Source organism: Marmota flaviventris, chromosome 9 (genome assembly GCF_047511675.1).
Source record: "Marmota flaviventris isolate mMarFla1 chromosome 9, mMarFla1.hap1, whole genome shotgun sequence".
NCBI lineage: Eukaryota > Metazoa > Chordata > Mammalia > Rodentia > Sciuridae > Marmota > Marmota flaviventris.
In genome coordinates this window covers 18204770-18212672 of record NC_092506.1, presented here as the reverse complement: position 1 = coordinate 18212672, position 7903 = coordinate 18204770, and the positions used below count along the sequence as shown (strand labels likewise).

Sequence of the window (7903 nt, the reverse complement as noted above, 5' to 3'; positions counted from 1 at the left end):
GATCTTTTCATCTTCTAAGGTTTTCTTTGATTTCTTTCTTTAGGGTTCTGTAATTTTCATTATATAGGTCTTTCACCACTTTTGCTTAGTTGATTCCCAATTATTTTATGTTTTTTTGAGACTTTTTTAAATGGGGTAGTTTTCCTCATTTCTCTTTGAGGATTTGTTCCTGACATACATAAATGTCTTTGATTTCTGGTGTTGATTTTATATCCTGCTACTTTGCTGAATTTGTTTACTAGTTCTAAAAGTTTTCTCGTGGAACTTTTAGTGACCTCTAGGTATAGAATTATATCATCAGCAAATAGTGCCAATCTGAGTTCTTCTTTTCCTATTTGTATCCCTTTAATTTCTTTTGTCTGTCTAATTGCTCTGGCCAGTGTTTCAAGAACTATGTTAAATAGAAGTGGTAAAAGAGGGCATCCCTGTCTTGTCCCAGTTTTATATGGAGTGCCTTCAATTTTTCTCCATTTAAAATGATGTTGGTCTGGGGCTTAGCATAGATAGGCTTTATGATTTTGAGATGTGTTCCTGTTATTTCTAGTTTTTCTAGTATTTTGAACACAAAGGGATGCTGAATTTTGTCAAATGTGTTTTCTGTGTCTATTCAGATCATCAAATGATTCTTTAAGTCTATTGATGTGATGAGTTATATTTATTGATTTCCGTATGTTGAACCAACCATGTATACCTGGAATGAATCCCTCTTGATTGCAGTGCATGATCTTTTTGATATGTTTTTGTACTCAATTTGCCAGAATTTTATTGAGAATTTTTGCATCTATGTTCATTAGACATGTTGGTCTGAAGTTTTCTTTTTTCGATGTGCCTGGTTTTGGAATAAGGGTGATATTGGCCTCATAAAATGAGTTGGAAGTGCTGCCTCTTTTTCTATTTTTTGAAATAAATTGAAGAGTATAGGTATTAGATCTTCTTTAAATGTCTTGTAGAACTCAGCTGTGTATCCATCCCGTCCTGGGCTTTTCTTGGTTGGTAGACTTTTGATGGCATCTGCTATATCATCACTTGAAATTGATCAGTTTAAATTGTGTATATCATGGTGATTCAATTTGGGCAAATTATATGACTCTAGAAATTTCTTGATGCCTTCGATATCTTCTATTTTATTGGAGTACAAGTTTTCAAAATAATTTCTAATTATCTTCTATATTTCTGTATTGTGTTGTAATATTTCCTTTTTCATCATGTACATTAGTGATTTGAGTTATCTCTCTCCTCTTCATTAGCATGGCTAAGGGTTCATTAATTTTATTTATTTTTTTCAAAGAACAAACCTTTTTGTTCTGTCAATTTTTTAATTGTTTCTTTTGTTTCAATTTCATTGATTTCAGCTCTGATTTTAATTATTTCCTGTCTTCTGCTACTTTTGGTGTTGATTTTTTTTTCCCCTAGGGCTTTGAGATGTAGTGTAAGATAATTTATTTGTTGACTTTTCCTTCTTTTAAGGAATGTACTCCATGCAATGAACTTTCCTCTTAGAGCTACTTTCATAGTGTCCCAGAGATTTTATGTGTTTTATCTGTGTTCTCATTCACCTCTAATTTTTTTTTAATCTCCTTGATGTCTTCTGTAACCCATTGTTCATTCAGTGGCATATTATTTAGTCTCCAGGTGTTGGAGTGGGTTTTATTTCTCACTTTATCATTGATTTCTAATTTCATTCCATTATGATCTTATAGAATGCAGGGTAGTATCTCTACTTTTTTATATTTGCTAAGAGTTGTTTTGTGGCATAGTATATAGTCTATTTTAGAGAAGGATCCATGTGTTGCTGAGTAGAAAGTGTATTCTATCCTTGAAGGAAGAAATATTATATATATGTCAGTTAAGTCTAAGTTATTGATTGTATTATTGAATCCTATAGTTTCTTTATTCAGCTTTTGTTTGGAAGATCAATCTAGTGATAAAAGAGGTGTATTAAAGTCACCCAAAATTATTGTGTTATGGTATATTTGACTCTTGAAATTGAGAAGAATCTGTTTGATGAACATAGTTGCACCATTGTTCAGGGCATATATATTTATAATTGTTTAGTCTTGTTGGTGTTTGCTTCCCTTGAGCAGTATGTAGTGTCCTTCTTTATCCTTTTTGAATGACTTTAGTTTGAAGTCTGCTTTATTGGATATGAGGATGGAAAACCACTGCTTGCTTTCAGTCCATGTGAGTGGTATGATTTTCCCCAACACTTTACCTTCAGTCTGTGGATGTCTTTTCCTATGAGATGAGTCTCTTGGAGACAGCATGTTGTTGGTTCTTTTTTTTTTTTAATCCAACCTTCTAGTCTATTTCTTTTGATTGGTGAGTTTAGGCCACTAACATTCAGATATGATTATTGAGATATGATTTGTATTCCCAGCTATTTTTGTTTATTTTTGGTATTTAACATGACTTGGTTTCTCCTCTGATTAGATTTTCCTTTATTGTAGTACCTCCCTCTGCTGATTTTCATCATTGTTTTTTTTTTTATATTTTCATATTTTACTGAGGATATTCTATAGTGCAGACCTTCTAGTTGTAAGTTCTTTTAACTTTTGTTTATCATGGAACATTTTTATTTCATCATCAACCAATCTAAAGCTTAGTTTTGCTGGATATAAGATTTTTGGTTGGCAACCATTTTCTCTCAGAGCTTGGTATATGTTGTTCTATAATCTCCTGGCTTTGAGAGTCTGAATTGAAAAATCTGCTGAGATACGAATTTGTCTCCCCTTAAACATGATCTGATTTCTCTCTCTTGCATCTTCTGAGATTCTATCCTTATTCTGTATGCTAGCCATTTTCATTATAATTTGCCTTGTTGTAGATATGTTGTAATTTTTTACATTTGGTGTCCTGTAAGCGTCTTATATTTGGTTTTCCAATTTGTTCTTCATGCTTGGGAAATTTTCTGATATTATCTCATTGAAGAAATTGTGCATTCCTTTGATTTGGAACTCTGTGCCTTCCTCTATCCCAATAACTCTTAGACTTGGTCTTTTGATGCTGTCCCGTAATTCTTGGATGTTCTCTTTATGGTTTCTATCTTCACAGTGTGATCAACTTTATTTTCCAGATTGTATACTTTTCTTCATCATCTGACATTCTTTCTTCCAAGTGATCTATTCTGTTGGTTATGATTTCTCTTGAGCTTTTTGTTTAATTTATTTTATCTATCATTTCAAGGATTTCTGACTTTTTTTCAGAGTCTCTATCTCTCTTTTGAAATAATCTTTTGCTATCTGTATTTGCTCTCTTATCTCATTATTGGAGTGATCAATTTTTGCCTGTATTTGTTCATTTAGGTCATTCTTTTATTCACAGATCATTTTAATTATGAGACTTCTGAACTCCTTCTGACATTTCATGAACTTAGAGGTCCATGGGTTCTGTTATTATAGTGCCTGGTTTGTTTAGGGCTCTTTCCTCCCTTGCTGTTTCATGTTGTCCATGCGTCTTCCTTTCTTGCAGTGTAGATCTGAGATATTACAGTATGTTCCCTATATTCTTGTAGTACCCATGCAGATTGTCTGTACCTCACCTGATTTGGGGCTTCCAGACCCTGCTGGTGTCCCTCAGTGAATGCTACTGCATCCTGGATCTGGGTCCTGAGCAATTTAAGAGTGATTGGATCTGGGCCGCTGGGCTTGACTTCCCTTGAGAGTCTGCTAGTCAGAAGGGGTGGTCCTGTGCCAGAGGCCAGGCTCTGACAGGTGTCTGCCGCATGGGGGAGGGGTCAACTGTGCCTCCTGTAAGCCTGGGTCCTGCACAGGCTGGTGTGAGTGGTTCTTAATTACAGGATTTTTGACTATACTGTTGACAAACATTTTAAGGAGTATTTGGTGAACTTAAAATGAAGGGACATTCTACGGGTTTTTAATTTTCTAGAAAACTCACATTAGGAATACTTGAAGCATACACATTCACACACACTTCTTCCCCAGAGAACATGATAAAATTGGTGAGAATCATTTCTTAACATGGGGACCAGAACTACAGCTTTCTCCTCAGGTTACAGAGATGGGAAAAAGAAACTCAAATTGCATAAACAGCACCTCTCAGTCATCAAAAACTCAGTGGTTAACTGGATTTGAGCTATATGTTGCAGAAATGTCTTTTTTTTTTTTTTGCAATGTACTTATAATCTAATTGTAGAGTTGCTCTGATAACTTCGATGTAAAAGGATGCTAACTGGTAAATTGATCACTTTGGTATACATAAAGAGTTCACTTTCTGTAAAGAAGCAAAGCTCTGGGAGGAAATAAAAATGTAGCTTTAGAATATAATGGGCATCTAAAATGTACCTTTGGAATATAATGGACATTTTATTTACATTTGAGTCTGAAAATACTGAGAACTAATTTGGCTCTCTAGAGACCATGACTAACCAACATGGTTTTCAAAAAAAAAGTACACCTGCTTCAAACTTTTATTTTTCCTTGTGGGGTGACCTCCTGTCAATTATTATTTGATTCAGTGATGTGACAGGTGATCATAATTTCAAACTGATATGCATTTTTGTATTTTCTCACATGGTAGGTGAGCACTCTACCTGTGAGCCACAACCCCAGCCCAAGGCTCAATTTCATTTAAGAGCCTGTTTATGCTTGATATGGACTAGATTTTAAATCATTTATATAATTTGGTTTATTAAAATAAAAATTATTATGTTTATTAAATATTTTATATTTATTTTATTAAAACAAAAAAGCATACATATCCCTTTTAAGAATAGTTCAAATCAGGTAACATGTCCAACATTTTTTTTCTTCAAATAAAATATTACTATAGTTCAATTTTGGAGAAGATCAAAACCAACTTTTCAAAAATGTACCATTTATCTAACTCTGTTTTAGAAAATTTTATATGGAAATGGATATGCTTGTTTGAAAATTCAACCTCTATTACTAGTAAATTATTCATTGTGTTGGTAACAATATTTACTTAGTACCATGGAGAATTGTGAAGAAATTTTAAGTAGAGTTTGATTAAGAAATTAAGTTTAAGATTGGGGTAGAAAATATACATTACAAATAGGCAGGTGTTTTGAGATCATCTGGTCAGAATTAATTGTAAACATTTTGATTTTAAATAGTAGTGACCAAAATTGATGGAACGCTGTGATGGAGATGATCATAATTCTGTGTCATTTTTCAGCAACACGCATGATGTTGCTTAGCACTGGATCTTACCACCTACTACAATAGTCTGAGCCCATGGGATCAAATCCCTTTGCTTTGAAATAACTTTCACTGATGGTGATGATAAGCATACTACTCAAATATTTACATTGATTTGGAATTGAAATTTCCCACTTGTGAAAAAAGGAAAATTGAGAGTTTGATTGACATTAGACTCAAAATGTTTTAATCTTCTTAAAATTATTATATTTTCTCAGAGTAAAGTTTATCTAATACTCCCAGTGCTTCAATAATAACGTCTATACAAATATTACCGTAAATTACAAAACAGCTTCACATTCCATTACTATTTGAATGTCACAAATATATGTATTGTACAAGGCACGTAATTCCCTGTTATTTGTACTCAAACAGATGAAAGAGTTGACTTTCAAGGTAAAGGCATATTATATCGTGGTGCTAAAAATAGAGCCTGCCTTGAAATCGGTCTCTGTATGGATTTGTCACTGTCTGAGACTTTGTGGGACTAGACAAAATGATTGCATTGCATGAATTAAAAAAAAATACATACCCTCCAATCACGAGGTTCAAAGAACTTCCAAAATATAATACCCTGCATTGAGTGCACACTTTAGTATAACATTCCCCAAAGCACAGTCTTTTCTGGGACTTATTCTTAGGTTTATTTGGTGGTTCGATTTTGTTGTTTTCCTTGAATTAATTAGCAGATTAAGCTATTCTGTGTTTTAAAGTGTCAGCACATAATTTTCAGTAAATCACTGAGAAAACGAATAACAAGGAACCAAATAATACAAAAATATTTCAAAAGGCTTTCTTCAGCTTCTTAAAGAGAGAGCATTGCATCTTAAAATATTTTCTTGTAAATTTGTTTAGATTTTAGGCTAATTAACTCTAAAAAAAAAAAAAAAAACAACAGTTAAATTAGTTGGTACATGTTAGCTGTGTAACTTATACTTGTTTCCTTCATGAATTTTGAGTCCCAGAAATTCAGAGCAGCATTCTTTGCAGGGAGAAATGGCATATTTCATTAAAATTTAGGGGTAGATATGATCAAAAGTAAAATATTACTATCATTGTTTGAACAAAGTATTTCTTCCTCAATTACTTCACATTCTCTGACCTTTGCTCCACATCCACAGTGACCCCTAAATTAATGACTGACTTACTGGCTGAACAGAAGATCATTTCCTATAATAACTGCATGGCTCAGCTGTTTAGCACCCATTTATTTGGAGGCATCGAGATCTTCATCCTCACGGGGATGGCCTATGATCACTATGTGGCCATCTGCAAGCCCCTGCATTATGCTGCCATCATGAGCAGACAGAGGTGCAACACAATCATCCTGGCGTGCTGTGCTGGGGGATTTGCACACTCTGCCAGTCAGTTTCTTCTTACCATCTTCTTACCCTTCTGTGGCCCCAATGAGATAGATCACTACTTCTGTGATGTGTATCCTTTGCTGAAATTGGCCTGTTCTAATACACACACAATAGGTCTCTTAGTCATTGCTAACTCGGGGTTAATTGCTCTGGTGACTTTTGGTGTCTTATTTTTTTATATTGTACATCCTAAGGGGATGCTTCAGGGAGGGCCGCAGCAAAGCTCTTTCCACTTGCAGTGCCCACATCACTGTCGTGGTCCTGTTTCTTGAACCCACATTATTCATCTACATCAGGCCAGCCACAACATTCCCAGAAGACAAAGTGTTTGCTCTTTTCTACACCATCATCGCTCCCATGTTCAACCCTCTGATCTACATGCTGAGAAACACGGAGATGAAGGATGTTCTGAGGAAAGTTTGGTGTCATCAAACACTTCTGGAAAGAAAATAAACTTGTGGATTATTTCTGCTTTTCATGGTGTGGTACCTAACAGCATGTGTAGTATCTCATTATATGAATTTAAAATGATTAATATTTCCATTATCTAATTGGTAGAATTGGTGTAGTTTCCCCTTCAGGGAAATTATGTATAGTGCTGCTTTGAACATTTTGGAACTTGTCTTGTTAATGATGTGTCTGCTATTGGTTTTCCTTTATGCTTTGTATTGTAATTATCACTTAACATTTTAAGAAAGGTATTGTGCATTCATTTCAATGGTCTACCAGAATATGTTACTGATATAAAATGAAATATATTAAAATCAAAAAGAAAATATTTGTTATTCATGGAAAACTACTGGGATGAATTTAATTAAAAGATTAGAAATATTTGAAGCCCCTGGCCCTTGTAGGATCTATGTAATGCACTATGGGGTATGCTAATTAACACAACCTGCCTATCAATTATTGGGAAAAAGAACAAAGCTCTGAAAATAGTAGTTTATCCAATGAGATTAAAAAAATAAAGTAAAACTCTCAGGGATGCCTCATTAAGTTATGCTAGCAATATTAACATATAGTAAATCACTGTTGGGAAATTTTATGAAAAAACATCTTCTCTGTAGCAAATGGAGCAGATTGATATGTTAAAGGAAGCTGAGTAAATTGTGTATTTATTTTCTCAGAAAATATCTACTTCATGGAGTCACAGTAAGGGAAGAAAGCCAAGTGTTCCTGCTAACAGATTCCCTCTGTACATCAAACACGCCCACATGCATATGCAAAAAAATCACATGTAAAATAAGAACTGTCCAGGGGCTTCTATTTCTAGCATAATTTGAATAAATCTCTTCATATAAAAAATGAAAAATTATGAAGGGAAAATACTTAATTTTGGTTCACAACCATGCAAGACAGGAG

General features: G+C 34.0%; 1 pseudogene; it reads left to right on the top strand.

Annotated features, from left to right (window-relative positions):
- Positions 1 to 3721: 3721 nt before the first annotated feature.
- Positions 3722 to 6994, top strand: LOC114093550 (olfactory receptor 4P4-like; annotated as a pseudogene).
- Positions 6995 to 7903: the final 909 nt, after the last annotated feature.